This window comes from Pristiophorus japonicus, chromosome 23 (genome assembly GCF_044704955.1).
Source record: "Pristiophorus japonicus isolate sPriJap1 chromosome 23, sPriJap1.hap1, whole genome shotgun sequence".
NCBI lineage: Eukaryota > Metazoa > Chordata > Chondrichthyes > Pristiophoridae > Pristiophorus > Pristiophorus japonicus.
In genome coordinates, this window is record NC_091999.1 from 42732912 (window position 1) to 42759455 (window position 26544).

The window sequence follows — 26544 nt, forward strand, 5'->3', positions numbered from 1 at the left end:
GCCATCATAACTTTACAGCAGATATTAAAACACCCGATAATCAGACAGCAAGTAATTATTATTACAACCAGAATAATTACTCCATGCATAAGATAGGACCCCAAGGATTCCCCTAACAGCCAGTCAAACCAGCCAGATCCTCCTTCTGTCGTGGATAACTTCTTTACCTCCCTTCTTATGTGATCAGCGAGGTTGGTTAGGTTTTCTGAATTATCGGAAATGTAAGTGCAACATTCAGCTCCAATTAAGGCACATGTGCCCCCACTTTGTGCTCGTATCTAGGGCCATTCGGTTCTGGAGTAACATTGTGAGTATGGGTACCATTTCAGCCGTTATGCCCTCCATTGCTTCAGCAGTGTCGTTAACTATCTGTTCCAGTACCCTCTCTAGGTTACGTAATTCATCCATGGTGTGTCCTATCCCGAATGGGAGCATCATGACCCCAAATAGCCTCTCTACCGGGGTAAGAGCTCGTCTTATTCGACCTGGTGTCTGTACTTCTGCTAAAGTATGTACCCATCTGACAAAGGGGACCACATATCCCAAATAACAGGACCCCCTCCAGTCCTGTGGCAACCAGGGGTAGGCCTTGTGCCCGCACACAAAATAAGTGCCACTGTATGCTGTTAGATTCGATCCCAATCTCTCTCTCTCAGCCCCCGTCGCCACCTAATCTTAGGGTCCCAGTCCTGGCTACTTGTCTGATTCTTCAAACTCTCCATTTCAAGGAACCTCTGGTTTATTGTTTCGCTGTCTGTTATGTTCCACCTGGTGAGGTTAAAGTATTGCGTACAATTGCTATATCCTGCTCAAAATCTGTTTCCTCACCAGTCAGGTTTCTAGTGAAACAAATGTCAGCAGTGAGCCTTCCAACTCCTGAGGTGTTGGTCAAAACCATGAATGGGGGTCGTACCAACCTATTGTATTCCGGATGGTACCATCCGTCAATGCATCCAAAAGGTAACCCTCCCATCTCCACGTTTCTTTATTACCCACTCCACTACTTCCAAAATGTTGAGGGAGATTGACCTCAAAGGGATGCCTCCTTTGCTATGTATGGGGATGTGCGAACATACCCAGCAACTCGAAAAGTTCCCACTTTGTGCATAAACATAAGACATGTATAAAAAGGTATTCACATGTAACTCTCGTTTCGGTCTAGCTAGCAGGCCGGACCAAACATGAACTATGATAATCGGACCAATCGCAATATATAGTTTCATCTTATTACTCAAAAATTAACAAATAGTCAAAGGCAAAATGGCCATATGGCTTGCTTGAAGAATCTCTCGCTGTCAATCTGTAAATAGACAAACAACAACAACTAATACGTGTGCTAAACGGCTCGTTCAAAAACCTTAAGATGGGTCCAATGCTTCCATTGTCCGTTCCCTTTTACATCGATGCAGGCACAAGTGTCCCCGCTGATTATAACCTCATATGGTCCTATCCATTTTGGGGCAAACCCCAGTCTTCCCGGTACGACCCTTACCATAAAGCGACTTCCCGCCAACGGGACTTCAGGGAGCTTTGTAAGCTCTGCTGCCGCATCTCTTTCTTCCTGATTGAAACTGTCGAGGAAATTTCTAAGTTAAAGTAACTCAAGCGGAGATTTCAGAGTCTTGCTTCAAGAGATTCTTTAATATGTACAGGCGAGATATCTCGGAGAGCTGCTTGGTCCTTACCAAGGCAATACTCCGAAATTCTATAGAAACTTGTTCCATCTTTATACAGAAAAAAAGGAATTTTATCTCTACAATTGACACCTACATTATTCAGGAACATTACCAATTCTAAACAGGGCACAAAGGTCAGTTTACACAGCCCAACAGTATCTTGTCACGTCATTATTCAATCTTTTCGAGGGTCAGCAAGATCATCACTAAAAGCCCCTCTTATCAGAGAAATCAGTTTGTCCAGGCAATGGGGGTATCTTAACATATACAAATACCAGATGTACAGCTTTCATGTTATCTGTTCTTTTCTAACAAAGAAGAGACATCAAGTATTTTCTGGCCTTGCAGGATTCTGCAGTCTCAGCACAGAATTCTGCAGTCTCAGCACAGAATTAAACTTACTAAAAGGAAGAGAGAAATTTAACCCCTTCCTATATCGTGAACTAAAGTTCTTCCACAACTCCCTCCTTGTTGATCTTTTATCTTTAATGATCAACATGCTTTCCTTCTTAGAAAGAAAAGGGAGGCTCATACCCCTCTGGGTAAGGTCTCATCTTTAAACATTCTTTTTCATTATAGTCATCTAACTGTCCCTCTATTCTGTTTAACCTTCCGTTCACGATCACATTTTTCTGCTCTATTTTTTCTACTAGGTTCATTACTTGTCCTAACAGGGATCTTACTTTCAGCCCCATTCCACAGACAATTAGCAGCAGAATCAGCAAAATTACACCAAGTACTACTATCGGGTGTATTGCCAGTTTTAATACCGCTGTTGCCCTGGGGGACCAGCCTAGGAATATATCCCACCAGTGATGCGCTGTTATAGAGGTAACTGTGTTTGCTATTCGTACTAATTGTCCCTTTTTAAAACTCATTTCTATCTCAAATTGGTGAATATCTCTGCCCCGCTTGGACAATGCCTTTTCTATTTCTTTGTCATTTTGTCTGTTATGTAGCCAGATACCTGTAGTTGCTGTAGCCCTTCATCCCACGCGTTTCTCAACTCTATACTTTCTCCTATTAGTCCTCCTACAACCTGGATTTTGTTTTGCAGGGTCTCTATATCTATTGTGTTCAAGGCTCCCATTCCTACTCCTACCCCACCTAATACAGTTCCCAGCACGTCTCGCTTTTTTCTCAAGGATCGGTCCAGTGTGACTCCAACACTGGTCGTGTTGCAACCATCCCTCTCCCTTAGCGGATATAGGATTTGTATGGTTAAATTTACTATACCTGGGGATCTTACTACCGATATGCAGGTGGTCAATATCCGTTTTAAATGGCCCGGATCTCTGGGGGAATGCCTATTTTTATTATGTGTCCACTGTTTAATATAGGTTCCCCCATGTAGTATTTTTGTACGGTTCATGCACTTTACCCATCCTCTGTTTTCTATTTTAAAATGACAATCTTCTTCGGGGTCACAAAACGTGCCATTAGTTTCTTGGCTCTCAGCTATTTCCTTGCTGGTCAGGCATGTCATATGTACCTTCCATTTCAAGGTTATGTTAAATCCTTCCTCACTGGTTATTTTCACTTCCCCTGATCTTGGGTCCACCCCTATTCCGCAGGCCTCACACCTTACTGTGAAGTTCCCCACTTTGCAATCCTCTTTTTCCGAACATACATAAGTGTCCTGCTGTCCTGCTTTGTCAATCGTGCCCCAGGCCATTTCTCCTTTCCATATTTTACCTTCTTTTATAAACCTTTCTTCTGTTTTAACTCTTCCCACTGCCAGAAGGATTAACATACCCAGTGTCCCCTGATAGTTTTGCCAGGAGTCCTTCCTCATCTTCCTCCCTTTGTTTTCTTCTATAATGCTCCTGAACCAATTCGTTAAAATAATAGCTTACTAGTACAATAGTAACAGTGATCCACAAGATAAAGACCCAAATTGGTATACAGGCAAGTTCTGACATCTAGCTTGATACTTCGGGGTATTATGCTCTTAGTCCAGCCTGGCTCGGTAGAAACAAAAGGGGATGAGTACAGTTCTTTTCGGGGTGTGTCCGCCCTAGCTCGGTATTTCTTCTTCTTGCTGTGTTTCGTCTGGAAGGTAGTATTTACATCGGGTGGCGTGTATCCAATTTGGATGTTTTTCCAGTTTCAGGGCGGTTCTTGTTGTGAGGATTATCTGATATGGTCCCTTCCACCTAGGAGAAAAAGATTCCTTGTTTAGAGTTTTCACTAATACTTGCTCTTCCGGCCTGAAAGGGTGCATGTTTCCCTCTGACGGAGGTACTTGGGTCTGTTTTATTCGCTCATGCAGGCTTCTCGCTATTTCACACATGGCCTGAGCATATTTTAGCGACTTTTCGTCATTCCAAATTAATGCTACCTTTTCTGCTCCTAGTGGCGGTTTCACACCAGTAGGCATTGGCCTTCCTAATAAGGCTTCATGGGGTGTCAAACCAGTATTTCGGTTCTTTTGGTTTCTTATGGTATATAGTACCAATGGAAGGGCATCTGGCCATTTTAGTCCTGTTTCTTGACATACTTTAGTAAGGGTGGACTTTATCACTCCATTGACTCTTTCCACCATGCCTGAGGACTGAGGTTGATACGGTATGTGCAATTTCCACTGGAAACCTAGCGCTTCGGCTAGATTCTGCACTATTTTTCCTGTAAAATGTGTTCCTCTGTCACTATTGATTCCCATAGGTATCCCATATCTTGGCACTATTTCTTTAAATAGGATCTTCACTACTGTTCGGGCATCATCCTTCCTTGTTGCATATGCCTCTACCCACCTTGTAAACATATCTACTATTACTAATAGATACTTAAAGCCTAATACTGGAGGCATGTGGACAAAATCAATTTGCAAATTTTCAAAGGGCATGCTTGGTTGGGGTAGATGGTCATATTCTGCAGGCGTCTTTCCTCTATTGTTTTGTTGGCAAATTTGGCAGGTTTTAGCAATTTTCTCAATTATTACTGTTATTCCTGGTGCATACCATTGCGCATTGATAGCATGTATCATCCCTCCTTTGCCCATGTGAGCCTGACCATGAGCTAGGCGAGACAAGGGCAAAAACAAAGACCTGGGACATACAGTTCGTCCGTCAGGATGGGTCCAGATATTATTTTTTAAAAAAACATCCTTGTTTCTCCCATGTTTTTCTTTCCTGCACTGTAACTTGTTGCTGTGCTATTTCAAGTTGTTGGGCGCTCAGTGTTGGCAGAGGGGAGACTGAGGCTGCCTGTAGGCAGCACGTCTGTTCCAAAGCGGCTCGTCGGGCCGCCTCGTCGGCCCTCCTATTTCCTATTGATACTTCATCTTCACCAGTTGTGTGGGCTGCGCATTTAATAACAGCAACCCTTTTTGGCAATTGAATGGCATCTATCAGGTTAAGCACTAATTGTGAGTGCTTAATATGCTTCCCGCCAGAGGTGATGAAGCCTCTGTTTTTCCATAGTTGTCCAAAATCATGGACTACACCAAATGCATATCTTGAATCGGTATATATATTAGCAGATTGATTTTTAGCTAATATACATGCTCTAGTTAGGGCGAACAATTCAGCTGCCTGTGCCGAGGTTCCGGGGGGCAAGGCAAATGCCTCAACAATTTCATATGGGTTCACAATAGCCTAGCCTGCCAGGAGCAAATTGTCTGATGGTCTGTGAGACGACCCATCTGTATAAAGAATGAGATCGGGATTGTCCATTGGTTCCGTAAGCAAATCTGGTCTAGGCATGGTAGCCATCTCCACTGTTGACAGACAGTCGTGCTGGTCTGGGTCCTCTATTTCTCTAGTGGAGCTGGTAGGAACAAAAACAGCAGGGTTTACTGCAGGCGCACGGCGAAAAGTGTAGTTAGGGTGTGACAACAGCAGCACCTCGTAGCCTGTCCTTCGGGATGCTGTGAAATGCTGAGTTGCTGCGGAATTCAACAATAACAGCACCGCATGCGCGGTGATAACAGTGCACGGATAGTCCAATACAATTGGTACTGATTTTTCCACCATGACCGCAGTAGCGGCTACAGCACGCAGACAAGCAGGCATTCCTCGTACTACTGGGGGGAGCATTACCGAATAATAAGCAACTGGTCTATTTCCCCCCACCATGTTCTTGGGTTAACACTGCTGTTGCGAATCCTTCTTTTTCATTCACATACATTAGACTTGTCCAACATGGTTTTTATGTTTAGCCCAGAGTTCGGGGGACACTTGACTCAGTGCCATTGGTATGTTAGGGCTAGTTTGTCTGGGGGGTTGCTGTTTTTCAAACGTAGCATCGTGCCCTTTTCTCTCCCAGTGGAGAATTCCTCTGTCACGGGTGATAAATTCTAGCCGTATATCCTGCAGTTCTATCATCACCCATGGTTGATAACCTGGTCGCTGTCTTTTCTCTTCTATGTCTAAGAACATCCCGCCCATGTCTTTAGGTTTTGCTGGGGGCTTTACAGCCAATGTCAGATGGGGTGTCGTACTTTCTTCTTTAAATCGTTTTTGTTGTAACGGTGTTAGCTCCACGGCCACCCCCAACCCTTCAGATCCGAAATAAATGTGGGGAGTAGCTTCTATTACTTCGTTTTTATTTAAGAACGGTTGCACAAAGCGCTGATAGTCTTCAGCCCTGTGTCGAGTATACCAGGCTGTACAGTGAAGCTGAACTGCCTCAAAGCTTGTTAAGATGATATACAATAACTCTTTAATATTAGGGTCAATTTTAATCTTTAAGTTTTCCACTGCCTCTTTTATCAGGGGGGAGTAGAAGTTGCCACTCAGTTGCCAACTATAAAGGGCAGCACTTTCTTCATTCTTTTCCTCTTTCTCTCTTTCTATCCCATTAAAGAACTGATGAATGTTATTTGGAGGGATCTCCATAAACATCCCTTCCTTTGTGCAATATATTGTGGCTCCTAGTTTGCACAAAGTCTGTCTTCCTAATAGAGGGAGAGGCGTTGTCTTAGAGACTATCAGGGTTTCGTCATTAACTTGTTGTCCTTCAATTGTCAATTTAGTAGGTTCGGATAAAAAATCTTTCAAGGGGACGCCGGCCACACCCATGCTTAAAACAGTGGTGTTGCTTACGGGTAATCCCACAGAGGGCGGTACAGAGGACATAGTGGCGCCGGTATCCACCAGGAACTTTACATAAGTGTTTCCTACTTTTAGTATTGCTAAGGGATTTTCTTCTATGTCCGTTGATAAGCGAAGAGTCGCTGCCTGTACCGTTATGCCTCTGGGGCATCCCTATGCTGATTGATACGGATTGGGGTTAGAAAAGGAAAATTGAGGGGCTGGTGGAGGTGGAGGTTCGGAAAAGTTCCCTTGCGACCCTCTATTCTGTTTGGGCGGGCATCTACAGTCGCGAGCCCAATGCCCTATTCTTCCACAATTTCTACACTCATCTTGAGAGCGATCTCGCTGTGACCACTGTCCTCTTCCTCTTCCTCTACCCCTAAATCCCCCTCGATTCTGCGCCTGCCCTCCGCCTCTCTGCTGGTAATATTGACCTGTTGCTTTGGTTTTACTTACGTAATTGAACAATCCCTCCCTGTCCATGTTTGCCAAGACAGTGACTGTCTCTTTCCAGGTTTTTCCTTGCCAATCTAAAACTTTAATTTTGTAGGTCTTTGCATGCTGTGGTAACATGCAGTTCAGCAGTGTTTGTACTGCTAAAGGTTCATTCGTATCTAAGGGTATTCCTGCATACTCCTCCCAGCTATTTTTCCACCTGGCTGCGAAATCTATCATTGATTCTTCCGCTTTCTGCAAACAGCGAGTAACCTCCCCTATATCCCCATGTTTTCTAGCCCCTTGTAGAATTGCATTCCGTCCTCTATTCTGTAGCCAGTGTGTTAAAGATTCGTTTCCTTCATTTAGCAAATCATTATTAGCTCTCCAATCCCCTTCTTCTCCGGGCGGGATATGGAACATATCTTTTACTCCCTGCCAGGAAGATCCGTACGCTGCTTGTAATAATAGTTTAACATCCCCTGGTAGCGGATTATAAATTGTACAGGTCTGCTCAAGCCAGTTATGAAATGCAACAGGTTTCTTTACCGGGTTTGGGGCTGCAGAGATCATATCTCTGGCCTCTCCCGGAGACCAGGGTTTTAAAACCGCTGTGGTTCCTATCATTACTCGGGGATTTTGGAGGAGGAGGGTAGAGTCGGCTTCTGCCTGAGCTGGGGTTGTTTGTGACCTTAGGACCATACCAGCTCTCAGATTGGCTCCCCCTTTTCTTTCTCTCCTGATTTATTCTCTGATATTTTTACTTTCGGAGGCTGATGTCTTTTTGCAACCTCTAGCCATTTAATAAAACATTTATCCATATAATCTTTGTCCCAAGTAGGGTCTCCTCCCCCTTCCTTAGTTATTTTCCTCCATTCTTCGATTAAAGACAATTTAAAACTTCCTCCATAAGGCCAGTCCCCATCAGACCAACCATATAAATCGCTACTAAACGTTACCGCGTATCGGTCATCTCCTGTTTCTTTAATTACAGTGTCCGCCGGCGAGCCGGGTGGCACAATTGGATCTCCTACCTTCTCTCGTTGCTTTACTACCTTACGAATCCTTTTTTCAGTTTTACGCTGCATACTCATTCTTTTAGTTGGAGGGTCGGTTTTCTTCCCTTTTCTAGGAACTGGACGCAAGCATCCTGCTCGACTAGAGCTGTTTCCCATTCTCTCCGGGTGCAGTTTCTCGTGGTGTTTCCTGAAACGAGAGGTTAAGACACGCCCACAAAAATATATACACACACAGTATTTACAAAGCGCTCACCGGTGTCTCTTTTCGGCTCGGCTCGGGTCTCCTTTAGCTTTCTTGTTATTTTAGCTTCTTACGGTAGCTACCCTATGCCTCACCCTTCCGGGATCTAGGCGGCTTGCCCCCTTTTCTAGGACAGCCTAGGCACTTTCCCCCTTAAGCTAGGAAAATCCTTTTAAAATTCCTCTTTTTCTTTTTTTTACTTTTAATTTTGTTCGTTTGGGATCTCGTTATCAGAGGTCCTGCAGACTACGCCAGAAACTGTCGAGGAAATTTCTAAGTTAAAGTAACTCAAGCGGAGATTTCAGAGTCTTGCTTCAAGAGATTCTTTAATATGTACAGGCGAGATATCTCGGAGAGCTGCTTGGTCCTTACCAAGGCAATACTCCGAAATTCTATAGAAACTTGTTCCATCTTTATACAGAAAAAAAGGAATTTTATCTCTACAATTGACACCTACATTATTCAGGAACATTACCAATTCTAAACAGGGCACAAAGGTCAGTTTACACAGCCCAACAGTATCTTGTCACGTCATTATTCAATCTTTTCGAGGGTCAGCAAGATCATCACTAAAAGCCCCTCTTATCAGAGAAATCAGTTTGTCCAGGCAATGGGGGTATCTTAACATATACAAATACCAGATGTACAGCTTTCATGTTATCTGTTCTTTTCTAACAAAGAAGAGACATCAAGTATTTTCTGGCCTTGCAGGATTCTGCAGTCTCAGCACAGAATTAAACTTACTAAAAGGAAGAGAGAAATTTAACCCCTTCCTATATCGTGAACTAAAGTTCTTCCACAGTCCCTAACTAATTTACGCATCCCTTTTAATTGAGTACTTAGTTCCAAAACATACCGTTTTATTTTGTCTTTTAATGGGCCTACATCGGTCCCACCTGTTATGATGTTCTCTGGTAATTGCATCGCCCTTCCTGTCATTAGTTCATAAGGGGTTAATTCGGTTGTCCAGTTTGTCGTGGCTCTTAACTTCATCAAAATAATGCGTAATACTTCCGTCCATGTTTTTCCTGACGTTTGCATGGCCTTTGCCAGGGCGTTCTTAAGGGTATGGTTCATGCGCTCTACCATCCCAGAACTCTGGGGGTGGTAGGGGATGTGGAATTTTTGTTTTATGCCCATCAGCTGGCATATTGTTTTTACAATCTTCCTGGTGAAGTGGGTGCCTTGGTCAGAATATCCTTACCACTGTTGAGGCAGTGCAATCACGTGTGGGGACAGCTTCTACCCACCGGGTAAATTGATCTATAATCACTAGGCAATATCTTTTTTCCATGGGATGGGGGCAAAGGACCTGTGAAATCAATTTGTACATGTTCCCATGGCCCCCGTGGACGGGGCTGGTGTCCCATTTTAATATTAATGGGCCGGCCTGGATTATATTGTGCGCACGTAATGCATCGATGGCAATGTTTGGTGATATCTCTCCCCATCCCTTTCCACCACCAATCTCTCCCAAGACTCCCGGTCATGGCCTCTCATCCTGATTGAGACAGGCCATGATGCAACTCCAATAAGGTATTCTGTATGCATTCAGGCGCCACTACCTTGTCGTTTCGTCTACAAACGTTATCCTTCCCTTGTGTTGCGCCCTGTTTTGTCCACATATCTATTTCCTCCTCAGAAGTGTCCTGGTGTAGTTTCTCAATACTTATCTCTTCGTCTCGGGTCCCAGCGGCACTGACTTAATTTTAATAATTTAAAATCATCATCAATGGAGAGTGTTTTTTACCTCTTCAAATTCTTTTTTTTTCCCAATTAAACCAATATCTTTTTCACAGCTGATATCAACTGGTATTTAGTAAGTTATGTCTTTATCCATCGCAAACACCCCTTTTTTTTTCCAGCACCTAATTAGTGCATTATGTCTTTTTTTTTAGATCACCTTTCTTCAAATTAGGTTTAGTATTTAAAATCATCAGACAATCGAAGACACTTTTTCTTTCCAATCGTTCAATTTGTTTATTTTCAAAGTTGTGTCTTTTCTAAACTGCCAAAGCTTACTGTTTTCGCCTTTTTCAAAAGTCCCTTTTACACCTTCACAGATAGCTCACCACTCGCCCAGGAGTTTGACCTGATCCCTGAAGGTATTTCTAGATTTAAAACTTTTTTTTTTTACTGAGCTAGAAGTTTTTGTCTCAAGGTTTTACACAAAGGAAAATGGGAGCGTTTTAAAAGGCATTCTTTATCTCATTCCTCGACTAAATTTATGTCTTTCAACCCAATTGCATGTTTTCTTTCGACAAGTAAGTGAGCGTGTCAAATAAATTTTTTTTTTACTACCGGGACTATGTATTTTTTCTCTTTTATTCAACAAACCTATCCTTTGTGCATTTCCTAGCTCCATAACTTATCATCCGAATATATCCACACCTGCGTTTCTAACTTAAAATGTAATAACATAAGTTTTACACTTTCTTAAACTTCCAATATACAGGACAACACTACGAAGGGTTAAAAAAACTTTCACTCTGTTTGGAAAAGGTGGGTGGAGCTAAAACGGTCAGCCACTCCATACCTTCCCAAACAGGCTTTTCATTCATTCCGCAGTCAAAATCACTCAAGTATTCTCATTCAAAATAGATATTCACAAAAGTCTCTCTTGATTCAACAAAGCTTAACTCTGGCCAGTTCTATTTTTAGATCCATATGTCACTTAAGATAGTCACTATCAGCTTTCTTATGGCGTTATGTAATTACGCAAGTTACAATTAATGATAGGAATTAATTAATGACCCGGGCAGCCCGCGTTTTAGATTCCCTTCCTTACCTTCCATATTCGCCAGTCTCGGACATTTCCCTTTGTTTCTGTAATACTCACGGCCATGACTACTCTGTGGAGACCCTTTGTCTTTGCAACAAAGCTAGCGTGTTTCCTTACCACCGGAGTTTCGTCTCTAGTGATCAGCTCCCTTCTGCACCGACCTTATTTACTAAAGGGACAACTCAAACTGGTTAGTCAGCCACCTCCTGCTATCTACTTACTCGTATCTTATACACTATCCCGTCGTACTCATAGACCTCTCTCTCAGTCTCTAACACCAGATTCCAAATACTGTCTTAAGTGATCACTTCTGATCGGACAGTATCCTGTTTGTGACGCTATTTTGTTGTGGAAAAATATTTCCGAGACTGTATAATATATAAAGAGAGGTTTATTAAATCGGAGACAAAACTTTGGGAGAAGTGTTAGCGACCCCTGTCTCTGAACCAGCTTCTCAATTTGATAATCTCCAGTGAGGTTTTTTATCTTACAAATTATGTCACTTTACATCACGTGCTTTAGCACTAGTCCTTAAGTTCAATCATCGCATTACAAGGTTTACAAAGCTTTTCATACAATTACTGTCCAAGGCTGAGCTCTTGATATAAACCAGCCTCGCATTGTGACAGGAATTATATGCATCCAGGAGGACTAGTTCCCCTTTTATCAACAAAAAAAACAAGTGGCAGGATTTTTGGCACCGGTATAGACAAACATACCCCCACTTATCTCTCCAGTCGTTCATTATCTCACTTTCCTATCTCCATAACTCAATGCCAGCATACCTTGAAGTCTAACTGTGTTTTTTTATATAAAGCATGATGCATCAGTATTGTCCCTTACAAAATTCATTCAAGGGTAAAATAAAAACAAATGTTTGGTCCCGTATACTAGTCAAGTATATGTCCAAAAATCCGCTCCAACAGGGGCACACACTCAGTCCAGTGTCTGAAAGTGATTATGAGACTGGGTTTTGTGTTTAGTGATCCCGGGCGTGTTTCTGACACATTTGCTCGATACCAAGGCAAGGAGAGGTACTCTGGAAGGTAAGAGGAACTAGGACTTGTCCCTGAGAGTAACCAAAGATATGAGACTGAAATAATGTATAGTTAGAAAGGAGAAAATGACAAAATGGTGCAGTCGGTAACAGGAAATAACTTAATCCCCTCTTATCTTGGACTCATCAAATATCGACACACTCTGTTATTTATAATATCAAATTATTAAACTCCAGCCCAGTTATAGGGGTTATTCACATCAGCAGAAACAAATTCCAACCAACACAAGAAACAAGATTCAGTCAGGAAGCCATTAACACCAGCAATAACAGCAGAATCTAACCCCTGCAGTCACTTGTGAACTCGCTGGTGTGTCAGCAGGTTGGATGACTGAGTGAATCACTTCCCACACTCAGAGCAGGTGAACGTCCTCTCCCCAATGTGACTGTGATGATGCATTTCCAGTTTACAAGGTTGGGTTCAGTTCTGCACCCGCTGTGCGCAGAGTAAGAATAAAATCAATGAGCTGCTGATTCTCTCTGCTGGACACTGCATCTTTTGTGCTGGTCCAATAGGGTGAGCCTATGCTGCCCCAATAAGCTGAGCCCGGGCTGGCCAGTAGGCTGAGCCTGGGCTGGCCCAAAATAGTGCAATTGAGTGGCCCAATAGGGTGAGGCCGTGCTGGCCCAATAGGGTCAGCCCATGCTTGCCCAATTGGATGAGCCCATGCTGGTCCAATAGTAAGATCCTGGCCCAATAGAGTGAGCCCAGGCTGGCCCAATAAGGTGAGCCCAGGCTGGCCCAATGGGGTGAGCCCAGACTGGCCCAATAAGGTGAGTCGGGCTGGCCCAGAGTCACCAGGCAACAATCAGCACAAGAAGACTCCGTTTCAGGGGCCACTGACCTGGTCACAAACATGTGGTCCAATCAAACTGACAGACAACCTGAAGCCCCGCCCACCCATTGTCCCTGCTGAAAAAGCCACGCATGCGCCGCGAGACCCGCCCAGACCAGTATGGCGGCCGCTGAGCCCGCTCCCTCCACCCAGACCAGTATGGCGGCCGCTCAGCCCGCTCCCCACACCCTGACCAAGATGGCGGCCGCTGAGCCCGCTCCCTCCACCCTGACCAAGATGATGGCCGCTGAGCCCACTCCCCCGGACGCTCATTGACCGTGTCTGTAACCGGTGGGTAAACACGGGGTCTGCAGGCTGTGATTCGGGGCCTGGGGACGAGCCCGGGTGTGTGTGAAGCGGGTGGTGCGGAGTGTTGTCTCTCGGGCCTGGGCCCACACTCGGGCTGTGAGACCCCTCTCACTCCCCGGGTTTATTAACCCAGGAAACTATTGGTTCTGCACTTTGTGATTGACAAGCAGCAAGCCCCGCCCCCGCCTGGCCCGAATCATTCCATGCAGCTGGTGCAGAGATATCGGACTTGGGTAAGGCACTTCGGCTGGGGGAGGGATACATTGGGACTGGGGTAACGCACATCGGCTGGGGGAGGGATACATTGGGACTGGGGTAAGGCACTTCAGCTGGGGAAGGCAGACACTGGGACTGGGGTAAGGCACTTCAACTAGGGCAGGCATGCACTGGGACTGGGTTAAGGCACTCCAACTGGGGGAGTGATACACTGGCACTGGGGTAAGGCACTTCAACCGGGGGAGGCAAACACTGGGACTGGGGTAAGGCACTTCAACTGGGGGTGGGATACACTGGCACTGGAGTAAGGCACTTCAACTGGGGGTGGGATACACTGGCACTGGAGTAAGGCACTTCAACTGGGGGTGGGATACACTGGCACTGGAGTAAGGCACTTCAACTGGGGGTGGGATACACTGGCACTGGAGTAAGGCACTTCAACTGGGGGTGGGATACACTGGCACTGGAGTAAGGCACTTCGGCTGGGGAGCGATACACTTAAACTGAGGTAAGGCACTTGACCTGGGGAAGGCATACACTGGGACTGGGGTAAGGCACTTCAACTGGGGGAGGCATACACTGGGAGTGGGGTAAGACACTTTGGCCGTGGAGGGATACACTGGGACTGCGGTAACGCACTTCAACTGTGGCAGGGATATACTGCAACTGGAACAATGCACTTCAACTGGAGGAGGCATGCACTGGGACTGGGGGAAGGCACTTCAACTGGGGGAGGGATATACTTGGACTGGGGTAAGGCACTCCGGCTGGGGAGGGATACACTGGGACTGGGGTAAGGCACTTCAAATGTGGGAGGGATACATTGGGACAGGAACAAGGTACTTCAGCTGGGGGAGGCATACACTGGGACTGGGGTAAGGCACTTCAACAGAGGGAGGGTTACACTGGGACTGAGGTAAGGCACTACAGCTGGGGGAGGCATATACTGGGACTGGGGTAAGGCACTACGGCTGGGGGCGGCATATACTGGACCGGCGTAAGGCACTTCAACTGATGGAGGGATACACTGGCACTGGGGTAAGGCACTTCAACTGGGGGATGCTAACACTGGGACTGGAGTAAGACACTTAAACTGGGGATGGGATTACCTGGGACTGGAGGAAAGGCACTTCAACTGTAGGAGGGCTACACTGGGTCTGGGATAAGACACTTCAAATGCGGAGGCATAAACTGGGACTGGGCTAAGGGCACTTCAACTGGGGGAGGGATACACTGGGATTGGGGTAAGGCACGACGGTTGGGGGAGGCATGCACTGGGACTAGGGTAAGGCACTTCGGCAGGTGGAGAATATACTGGGACTGGGCTAAGGCACTTCAGCTGGGGAGGGATACCCTGGGACTGGGGTAAGGCACTTCAACTGTGGGAGGGCTACACTGGGTCTGTCATAAGACACTTCAAATGGGGGATGCATAAACTGGGACTGGGCTAAGGCACTTCAACTGGAGGAGCGATACACTGGCATTGGGGTAAGGCATTATGGTTGGGGGAGGCATGCACTGGGACTAGGCTAAGGCACTTCGGCTGGTGGAGAATATACTGGGATTGGGGTAGGGTAATTCGGCTGGGGGAGGCATGCACTGGGATGGGGTAAGGCACTTCGGCTGGGGGTGGCATGCACTGGGACTGGGGTAAGGCACTTCGGTTGAGGGAGGTGTGCACTGGGACTGGGGTAAGGCACTTTGGCTGGGATAGGCATAAACTGCGACTGGTTTAAGGCACTTTGGTTGGTGGAGGCATATACTGGGACTGGGACAAGACATTTTGGCTGGGACAGGCATGCACTGGCACGGGTGTAAGGGACTTCGGCTGGCAGAGGTGTGCACTCGGACTGGAGTAAGGCACTTCAACTAGTGGAGGCATGCACTGGGACTGGGGTAAGGCACTTCATCTGGGGAGGGATACAGTGGGACTGGGGTAACGCACTTCAACTGTGGGAGGAATACACTTGGACTTGAACAATGCACTTCAACTGGGGGAGGCATGCACTGGGACTGGGGGAAGGCACTTCAACTGGGGGAGGGATACACTTGGATTGGGGAAAGGCACTTCGGCTGGGGAGGGATACACTGGGATTGGGGTAAGGCACTTCAAATGTGGGAGGGATACACTGGGTCTGGAATGAGACACTTCAAATGGGGGGAGGCATAGACTGGGCTAAGGCACTTCAACTGGGGGAGAGATACACTGGGATTGGGGTAAGGCACTACGGTTGGGGGAGGCATGCACTGGGACTAGAGTAAGGCACTTCGTCTGGTGGAGAATATACTGGGACTGGGGTAGGGTACTTCGGCTGGGGGAGGCATGCACTGTGATGGGAGTAAGGCATTTCGGCTGGGCAAGGCATGCACTGCGACTGGGGTAAAATACTTTGGCTGGTGGAGGCATGCACTGCGACTGCGGTAAAATACTTCGGCTGGGGGAGGCACTTTGGCTGGGATAGGCATGAACTGCGACTGGTTTAAGGCACTTTGGTTGGTGGAGGCATACACTGGGACTGGGACAAGGCATTTTGGCTGGGAGAGGCATGCACTGGCACGGGTGTAAGGGACTTCGGCTGGCATAGGTGTGCACTCAGACTGGAGTAAGGCACTTCAACTGGGAGAGGCATGCACTGGAACTGGGGTAACGCACTTCAACTGTGGGAGGGATACACTGGGACTGGAACAATGCACTTCAACTGGGAGAGGCATGCACTGGAACTGGGGTAACGCACTTCAACTGGGGGAGGGATACACTGGGACTGGAACAATGCACTTCAACTGGGGGAGGCATACACTGGGACTGGAGTAAGAAACTTCAGCTGCGGAGCGATACACTGTGACTAGAGGAAAGGCACTTCATCTGTGGGAGGGATACACTGGCTCTGGAATAAGGCACTTCAACTGCGGGAGGCTTACACCGGGACTGGACTGAGGCACTTCAGCTGGGGAGGGATACCCTGGGACTGGGGTAAGGCACTACGGCTGAAGGACGCTTATACTGGGACTGGGGTAAGGCACGTCAACTGGGGGAGGGATTCCCTGGGAGTGGAGGAAAGGAACTTCAACTGTGGGAGGGCTACACTGGGACTGGAATAAGACATTTCAAATGGGGGAGGCATAAACTGGGACTGGGCTAGGGGCACTTCAACTGGGGGAGGCATGCACTGGGATGGGGGCAAGGCATTTCGGCTGAGCAAGGCATGCATTGCGACTGGGGTAAAATACTTTGGCTTGGGGCGGCATGCACTCACAGTGTGGCAAGGCACTTCAGCTGGGGGAGGTGTGCACTGGGACTGGGGTAAGGCACTTCGGCTGGGGGAGAATATACTGGGACTGGGGTAGGGCATTTCGGCTGGGGGAGGCATGCACTGGGACTGGGGTAAAATACTTCGGCTGGGATAGGCATAAACTGCGACTGGTTTAAGCCACTTTGGTTGGTGGAGGCATATACTGGGACTGGGACAAGGCATTTTGGCTGGGAGAGGCATGTACTGGCATGGGTGTAAGGGACTTCGCCTGCAGAGGTGTGCACTCGGACTGGATTAAGGCACTTCAACTGGTGGAGGCATGCACTGGGACTCCGTTTAGGCATTTCAACTGGGAGAGGCATGCACTGGGACTGGGGTAAGGCACTTCATCTGGGGAGGGATACAGTGGAACTGGGGTAATGCACTTCAACTGTGGGAGGGACACACTGGGACTGGAACAATGCACTTCAACTGGGGGAGGCATGCACTGGGACTGGGGGAAATACTTCAACTGGGGGAGGGATACACTTGGATTGGGGTATGGTACTTCGGCTGGGGAGGGATACACTGGGACTGGGGTAAGGCACTTCAAATGTGGGAGGGATACATTGGGACAGGAACAAGGTACTTCAACTGGGGGAGGCATACACTGGGACTGGGGTAAGGCACTTCAACAGAGGGAGGGTTACACTGGGACTGAGGTAAGGCACTACAGCTGGGGGAGGCATATACTGAGATTGGGGTAGGGCACTTTGGCTGAGGAGGCATGCACTGGGACTGGGGTAAGGCACTACGGCTGGGGAGCGATACACTGTGACTGGAGGAAAGGCACTTCAACTGTGGGAGCGATACACTGGGTCTGGAGTAAGGCACTTCAACAGCGGGAGGCTGACACCAGGACTGGGCTAAGGCACTTCAGCTGGGGAGGGATACCCTGGGACTGGAGTAAGGCACTATGGCTGGGGGACGCATGTACTGGGACTGGGGTAATGCACTTCAACTGGGACAGGGATACACTGGACTGGGGTAACGCACTTCAACTGAGGGAGGGATACACTGGCACTGGGGTAAGGCACTTCAACTGGGGCATGGATACACTGGACCGGGGTAAGGCACTTCAACTGGGGCAGGGATACACTGGACCGGGGTAAGGCACTTCAACTGAGGGAGGGATACACTGGGACTGGGGTAAGGCACTTCAACTGGGGGAGGGATTCCCTGGGACTGGAGACAAGGCACTTCAACTGTGAGAGGGCTACACTGGGTCTGGAATAAGACACTTCAAATGGGGGATGCATAAACTGAGACTGGGCTGAGGGCACTTCAACTGGGGGAGGCATGCACTGGGATGGTGTAAGGCACTTCGGTTGTGGGGGAGGTGTGCACTGGGATTGGGGTAAGGCACTTTGGTTGGGGGAGGCATGCACTGGGACTAGGGTAAGGCACTTCAGCTGGTGGAGAATATACTGGGACTGAGGTAGGGTACTTCGGCTGGGGGTGGCATGCACTGGGATGGGGGTAAGGCATTTCGGCTGGGCAAGGCTTGCACTGCGACTGGGGTAAAATACTTTGGCTGGGGGAGGCATGCACTCACACTGTGGCAAGGCACTTCGGCTGGGGGAGGCATGCACTGGGATGGGGTAAGGCACTTCAGTTGTGGGGGAGGTGTGCACTGGGACTGGGGTAAGGCACTTTGGCTGGGAGAGGCATGCACTGGCACGGGTGTAAGGGACTTCGGCTGGCAGAGGTGTGCACTCGGACTGGAGTAAGGCACTTCAACTGGTGGAGGCATGCACCGGGACTGCGGTTAGGCATTTCAACTGGGAGAGGCATGCACTGGGACTGGGGGAAGGCACTTCATCTGGGGAGGAATACACTTGGATTGGGGTAAGGCACTTCAAATGTGGGAGGGATACCCTGGGACTGGAGGAAAGGCACTTCAACTGTGGGAGGGCTACACTGGTTCTGGAATAAGACACTTCAAATGGGGGAGGCCTAAACTGGGACTGGGCTAAGGCACTTCAACTGGGGGAGAGATACACTGGGATTGGGGTAAGGCACTTCGGCTGGGCAAGGCATGCACTGCGACTGGGGTAAAATACTTTGGCTGGGGGTGGCTTGCGTTCACAGTGTGGAAAGGCACTTCACCTGGGGGAGGTGTGCACTGGGACTGGGGTAAGGCACTTCGCCTGGGATAGGCATGAACTGCGACTGGTTGAAGGCACTTTGGTTGGTGGAGGCATATACTGGGACTGGGAAAAATACTTTGGCTGGGGGTGGCATGCACTCACAATGTGGCAAGGCACTTCGGCTGGTGGAGGTGTGCACTGCGACTGGGGTAAGGCACTTTGGCTGGGATAGGCATCAACTGCGACTGGTTTAAGGCACTTTGGTTGGTGGAGGCATATACTGGGACTGGGTCAAGGCATTTTGGCTGGGAGAGGCATGCACTGGCACGGGTGTAAGGGACTTCGGCTGGCAGAGGTGTGCACTCGGACAGGAGTAAGACACTTCAACTGGTGGAGGCATACTCTGGGACTGCGGTTAGGCATTTCAACTGGGAGAGGCATGCACTGGGACTGGGGTAATGCACTTCATCTGGGGAGGGATACAGTGGGGCTGGGGTAACGCACTTCAACTGTGTGAGGGATACACTGGGACTTGAACAATGCACTTCAACTGGGGGAGGCATGCACTGGGACTGGGGGAAGGCACTTCAACTGGGGGAGGGATACACTGGGACTGAGGTAAGGCACGACAGTTGGGGGAGACATAGACTGGGATTGGGGTCGGGCACTTTGGCTGAGGAGGCATGCACTGGGACTGGGGTAAGGCACTACGGCTGGGGGAGGCATATACTGAGACTGGGGTAAGGCACTTCAACTGGAGGAGGGATAAACTGGCACTGGGGTAAGGCACTTCAACTGGGAGTGCCTTTCCCCAGTCCCAGTATATGCTTCCCCCAGTTGAAGTGCATTGTTCCAGTCCCAGTGTATCCCTCCCACAGTTGAAGTGTGTTACCCCAGTCCTAATGTAACGCTTCACCATATGAAGTGCCTTACCCCAGTTGGGGGAGGCATAAACCGTGACTGGTTTAAGGCACTTTGGTTGGTGGAGGCATATACTGGGACTGGGACAAGGTACTTTGGCTGGGAGAGGCATGCACTGGCACGGGTGTAAGAGATTTCGGCTGGCAGAGGTGTGCACTCGAACTGGAGTAAGGCTCTTCTACTGGTGGAGGCAAACACTGGGACTGCGGTTAGGCATTTCAACTGGGAGAGGCATGCACTGGGACTGTGGTAAGGCACTTCATCTGATGAAGGGTTGCAGTAGGACGGTGGTAACGCACTTCAACTGTGGGAGGGATACACTGGGACTGGAACAATGCACTTCAACTGGGGGAAGCATGCACTGGAACTGGGGGAAGGCACTACGGCTGGGGAAGGCATATACTGGGACTGGGGTAAGGCACTTCAACTGGGGGAGGGCTAAACTGCCACTGGGGTAAGGCACTTCAACTGGAAGAGGCATACACTGGGACTGGAGTAAGAAACTTTGGCTGGGGAGCGATACACTGTGACTAGAGGAAAGGCACTTCAACTGTGGGTGGGATACACTGGCTCTGGAATAAGGCACTTCAACTGCGGGAGGCTTACACCGGGACTGGGTTAAGGCACTTCAGCTGGGGAGGGATATCCTGGGACTGGGGTAAGGCTCTACGGCTGAAGGACGCATATACTGGGACTGGGGTAAGGCACTTCAACTGGGGCAGGCATACACTGGACCGGGGTAAGGCACTTCAACTGGGGCAGGGATACACTGGACCGGGGTAAGGCACTTCAACTGAGGAAGGGATAAACTGGCACTGGGATAAGGCACTTCAACTGGGGGATGCTAACACTTGGACTGGAGTAAGACACTTCAACTGGGGGAGGCATATACTGGGACTGGGGTAAGAAACTTCGGCTGGGGAGCGATACACTGTGACTGGAGGAAAGGCACTTCAACTGTGGGAGGGATATACTGGGTCTGGAATAAGGCACTTCAACTGCGGGAGGCTTACACCGGGACTGGGCTAAGGCACTTCAGCTGGGGAGGGATACCCTGGGACTGGGGTAAGGCACTACGGATGGGGGACGCATATACTGGGACTGGGGTAAGGCACTTCAACTGGGGCAGGGATACACTGGACCGGGGTAAGGCACTTCAACTGAGGGAGGGATACACTGGCACTGGGGTAAGGCACTTCAACTGGGGGATGCTAACACTGGGACTGGAGTTAGACACTTCAACTGGTGGAGGGATACACTGGATCTGGGGTAAGGCAGTTCAACTGGGGGAGGGATGCCCAGGGACTGAAGGAAAGGCACTTCAACTGTGTGAGGGATACAGTGGCTCCTGAATAAGGCACTTCAACTGCGGGAGGCTTACACCGGGACTGGGCTCAGGCACTTCAGCTGGGGAGGGATACCCTGGGACTGGGGTAAGGCACTATGGCTGGGGGACGCATATACTGGGACTGGGGTAAGGCACTTCAACTGGGGCAGGGATACACTGGACCGGGGTAAGGCACTTCAACTGGGGGAGGGATTCCCTGGGACTGGAGGAAAGGCACTTCAACTGAGGGAGGGCTACACTGGGTCTGGAATAAGACACTTCAAATGGGGGAGGCATAAACTGGGACTGGGCTAAGGGCACTTCAACTGGGGGAGGGATACACTGGGATTGGGGTAAGGCACTACGGTTGGGGTTGGCATGCACTGGGACTAGGGTAAGGCACTTCGGCTGGTGGAGAATATACTGGGGCAGGGGTAGGGTAATTCGGTTGGGGGAGGCATGCACTGGGATGTGGGTAAGGCATTTCGGCTGGGCAAGGCATGCACTGCGACTGGGGTAAAATACATTGGCTGGAGGTGGATTGCACTCATACTGTGGCAAGGCACTTCGGCTGGGGGAGGCATGCACTGGGACTGGGGTAAGGCACTTTTGTTGGGGGAGGTGTGCACTTGGACTGGGTAAGGCACTTTGGCTGGGATAGGCATAAACTGCGACTGGTTTAAGGCACTTTGGTTGGTGGAGGCATATACTGGGACTGGGACAAGGCATTTTGGCTGGGAGAGGCATGCACTGGCACGGGTGTAAGGGACTTCGGCTGGCAGAGGTGTGCACTCGGAGTGGAGTAAGGGACTTCAACTGGTGGAGGCATACACTGGGACTGCGGTTAGGCATTTCAACTGGGAGAGGCATGCACTGGGACTGGGGTAAGGCACTTCATCTGGGGATGGATACAGTGAGATGGGGTAAGCACTTTGGCTGGGGGACGCATATACTGGGACTGGGGAGGGTACTTTGGCTGACGGAGGCATGCATTTGCACTGAGAAATGCTACTTCGGCTGGGGGGGCATATATTGTGACTTGGGTAAAGCACTTCGGCTCGGAGAAACATGCACTGGGACTACAGTAATGCACTTCAACTGGTGGAGGGATACACTGGGACTGTGGTAAGGCACTTCAACTGGGGGATGCTAACACTGGGACTGGGCTAAGGCACTTCAACTGGTGGAGGCATGCACTGGGACTGGGGTAAGGCACTTCAACTGAGGAAGGGATAAACTGGGACTGGGGTAAGGTATGTCAGCTGGGGGAGGCATTCACTTGGACTGTGTTAAGGCACTTCGGCTGGGGGAGGCATATACTTGGACTGGGGTAAGGCACTTCGGCTGGGGGAGGCATATACTTGGACTGGGGTAAGGCACTTCGGCTGGGGGAGGCATGCACTGGGACTGCAGTAAGGCACTTCGGCTGGGGGAGGCATATACTTGGACTGGGGTAAGGCACTTCGGCTGGGGGATGCTAACACTGGGACTGGGATAAGGCACTTTGGCTGGGGGAGGCATGCACTGGGACTAGGGTTAGGCACTTTGGCTGGGGAAGGCATATACTGGGATTAGGGTAAGGCACTTCGGCTGGGGGAGGCATGCACTGGGACTGGGGTAAGGCACTTCGGCTGGGGGATGTTTATACTGGGACTGGGGTAAGGCACTTCGGCAGTGGGAGCATATACTGGGACTGTAGTAAGACAATTCGGATGAGGGAGAAATGCAATGCGACTGGATTCAGCCACTTTGGCTGGGGGAGGCATGCACTCTAACTGGGGAAAGGCACTTCGAGTGGGAGAGGCCTGCACTGGGACTGGGGCAAGGCACTTCGGCTGGGAGAGGCCTACACTGGGACTGGGGCAAGGCACTTCGGCTGGGGGAGTCATGGACTGGGACTGGGGTAAGGCACTTCGAGTGGGGGATGCCTGCACTGGGACTGGGGTAAGGCACTTTTCCTGGGGGAGGCATATACTGGGACAGTGCTAAGACACTTCGGCAGGGAGAGAAATGCAATGGGACTAGGGTAGGGCACTTCGGCTGTGGGAGGCCTGCACTGGGACTTGGGTAAGGCACGTCGGCTGGTGGCAGGTGCACTTGGACTGGGAAAGGCACTTCAGCTGGAGGAAGCATACACTGGGACTGGGGTAAGGCACTACAGCTGGGGGAGGGTTGCACTGTGACTGGGATAAGGCACTTCGGCTGGGGGAGGCATGCACTGTGACTGGGATAAGGCACTTCGGCTGGGGGAGGCATATGTTGTGACTGGAGTAAGACACTTCAGCTGGGGGAGGCATGCACTCTGACTGGGGTAAGGCACTTTGGCTGGGGAGGCATGCACTGCGACTGGGATAAGGCACTTCGGCTGGGGGAGGCATATGTTGTGACTGGGGTAAGATACTTCAGCTGGGGGAGGCATGCACTCTGACTGGGGTAAGGCACTTCGGCTGAGGGAGGCCTGCACTGGGACTGGGTAAGGCATTCCGCTGGGGGAGGCATATCTTGGGACTGGGGTAAAGCACTTTGACTGGGGGAGGCATGTACTGGAACTAGGGTAATGCACTTTGACCAAGGGAGGCATGCACTGGGACTGGGGTAATGCACTTCAGCTGGGGGAGGCATGCATTGGGATGGGGGCAAGGTACTTTGGCTGGCCCTTGCTATCTTATGGGGAGCTCTGTCCTCTGTCGCTTCAGGAAGTCAAAGTGGATCAAGTTACAATTTGCAAAGTCAGTGAGACCTTGGGATGGGCGGTTCCAGTTACACATTCCAGTGAAATCTCAGGGTGTGGCTTATCCTCCAAGGGACCAATCATAGACAAATGGTGCGGCGTGGTGGCCATTTTGGAAGTACAAATAAGCGCGTTCTTTATTAACCCGCTCCCTCCCTCCGCCCATCTCTCACCTGCTGACTCACCCACTGTGCATGCTCAGCTCACACTGCCTGGCTGATTGACGGCAGCTCCCGACCAATAGGGAGAGTGGGGGCGGGGCTGGAGGACCAGGCAGGCGGTTGATCCTCCAACCAATCACAGTGTACGAGAGGTGGGGCTTGCAGCCCCCAGTGGGCGGGGCTGGGTCTGGATCTCGCTCATTGGCTGAAACTCTGCCCCATTGTTAAAGCTGATGTCCCTCAAACTCCAGGAGGAAATGGGACATTTTTGTCGTGGCTTTAAACAGATGGAACTCTGTGGGGTGGAGGAAACATTGCAGCATTTGGTAGTGACATGGATTCATTCAGGCCAGACAGTGGGGATTATTTCTGGAAGTAACACAGTGTAGTTGTTTCTGTTGAAACAGATGAAACCATGTCGTTGTGGAGCAACCACACTTCTCGTGTCCTGGTCAATCACGTGTGCAACAAGTGTCGTCATGGAAGTAAAGGATGGTATCAAATTGGAAAAAATGGCAGATAATGTTGTGAAGGACAGTGGAAGGCCAGAGGATTGGGAATTTTTAGAAACCTGCAAAGGACGACTAAAAAATGAAAAAGACAGAGAAGATAGCAGATGAGAGCAAACTAGCAAGAAATATAAAAACAGACAGTAAGAGCTTCTACAGGGACATAAAAAGGAAACGAGTATCTAAAGTAAACATTGCTCGCTTAGAGGATGACATTGGAGAATTACTAATGGGAAACACGGAAATGGCAGAGATTTTGAATGAATATTTTGTATTAGGCTTCACGGTAGAGGACACTAAAAACATCCCAACAGTTGCTAACCAAGGAGCTATTGCGGAGGGGGAGTTGGGGGGGATGACTTAAAACAATCACTATCACTGCAGATAAAGTGCTAATCAAACTAATGTGACTAAAGGTGGACAAGTCCTCTGGACCTGATGGCATGCATCCTCAGGTCTTAAAATAATTAGTTGCAGAGATAGTGCATGCATTAGTTGTAATCCACCAAAATTCCCTGAATTCTGAAGAGGTCCCAGTGGACTGGAAAACTGCAAATGTAACATGCCTATTCAAGTAAGGAGGGAGACAGAGAGCAGGAAACTATACATCAGTTAGCTTACCATCTGTCAGTGGGAAATACTCGAGTTCATCATTAAGGAAGTACTAGCAGGACATTTAGAAAACCATACTGCAGTTAGGCAGAGTTAGCATGGTTTTATGAAAGGGAAATCATGTTTGACAAATTTGCTGTAGTTGTTTAAGGATGTAACGAGCAGAGTGGATAAGGGAGAATCATTTGATGTTGTATATTTTGATTTCCAGAAAGCATTCAATAAGGTGCCACACAAAATATTACTGCACATGCTAAGAGCTCATGGGGTTGGGTGTAATATATCAGCATGAAGAGAGGATTGCTGAACTAACAGAAAACAGAGAGTCCGGATAAATGGGTCATTTTCAGGTTGGCAAACAGTAACTAGTGGGGCGCCGCAGTGATAAGTACTGGGGCCTCAACTAATTACAATTTATATTAATGACTTGGATGAAGGGGCCGAGTGTAACATAACCAAATTTGCCGATGGTACAAAGATAGGTGGAAAAGCAAGTTGTGAGGAGGACGCAAAGAATCTACAAAGGGATATAGATAGGTTCAATGAGTGGGCAAAAATCTGGCAGATGGACTATAATGTGGTAAAATATCAGGTGATTTCCTTTGGTAGGAAAAAAAAGCAAATTATTATTTAGATGTGGACGATTATAAAATGCTGTTATACAGAGAGATCTGGGGATTCTTGTACATGAAACTCAAAATGTTTGCATGCAGGTACAGCAATAATCAGGAAGGCAAACTGAATGCTGGCCTTTATTGCAAAGGGGATGGAGTCTAAAAGTAGGGAAGTCCTGCTACAACTGTAAGACCACACCTGGGCTACTGCGCACAGTTTTGGTCTGGACTTGTCTCCATTCTCGTGCCGAGAGGATTGATCCACCCAGATGGGAACAACAACATTTGGGTACACTGATTCCCCACCAATTCTCATTCCCCTTCTTTCTGGTGGATATGGAGGGGCCACTGTGTGTAATGAGCAAGGCATTAAGAATTGTCAGCAAGCTCTTTCCAATTGGAGATTTTATTCAGTGGAAACTTTCACACACTATTGTAGATTTTGTACCAAAGATCAAGTTAGGGTTAAAGTAAAAGTTCATAACTTTATTGCAAAGTAAATTTCTGTTGAGAATTGCTGAATTAAGGGGAAAGATAACCCACAGTGTTTCTTAAATGGACACTGCATCCCTGAGAACACAATCAGCAATATATCCAGAATATTAAAATCCAGCCCAGTTATCGGGTTATTAACATCAACAGAAACAAACCCCAACTGTCAGAATGAACATGGTTCAGTCGG

The 26544-nt window shown here is 48.7% G+C and overlaps 2 long non-coding RNA genes across 2 annotated transcripts in view; both read right to left on the reverse strand.

Moving 5' to 3' along the window:
* Nucleotides 1–1620: 1620 nt before the first annotated feature.
* On the reverse strand, nucleotides 1621–8214 carry LOC139235658 (uncharacterized). Its single transcript, XR_011588491.1, has 2 exons — nucleotides 8182–8214; nucleotides 1621–3832 (listed from the first exon to the last, which is right to left on the reverse strand). It is a non-coding gene; the product is annotated as an uncharacterized lncRNA (long non-coding RNA).
* Nucleotides 8215–11187: 2973 nt separating this feature from the next.
* The window catches only part of LOC139235657 (uncharacterized), a 53698-nt gene continuing 38341 nt past the window's right edge, over nucleotides 11188–26544 (reverse strand). The window contains exon 3 of the long non-coding RNA XR_011588490.1: nucleotides 11188–11358. This is a non-coding gene — a long non-coding RNA (uncharacterized lncRNA). The remainder of the gene's footprint in view (nucleotides 11359–26544) is intronic.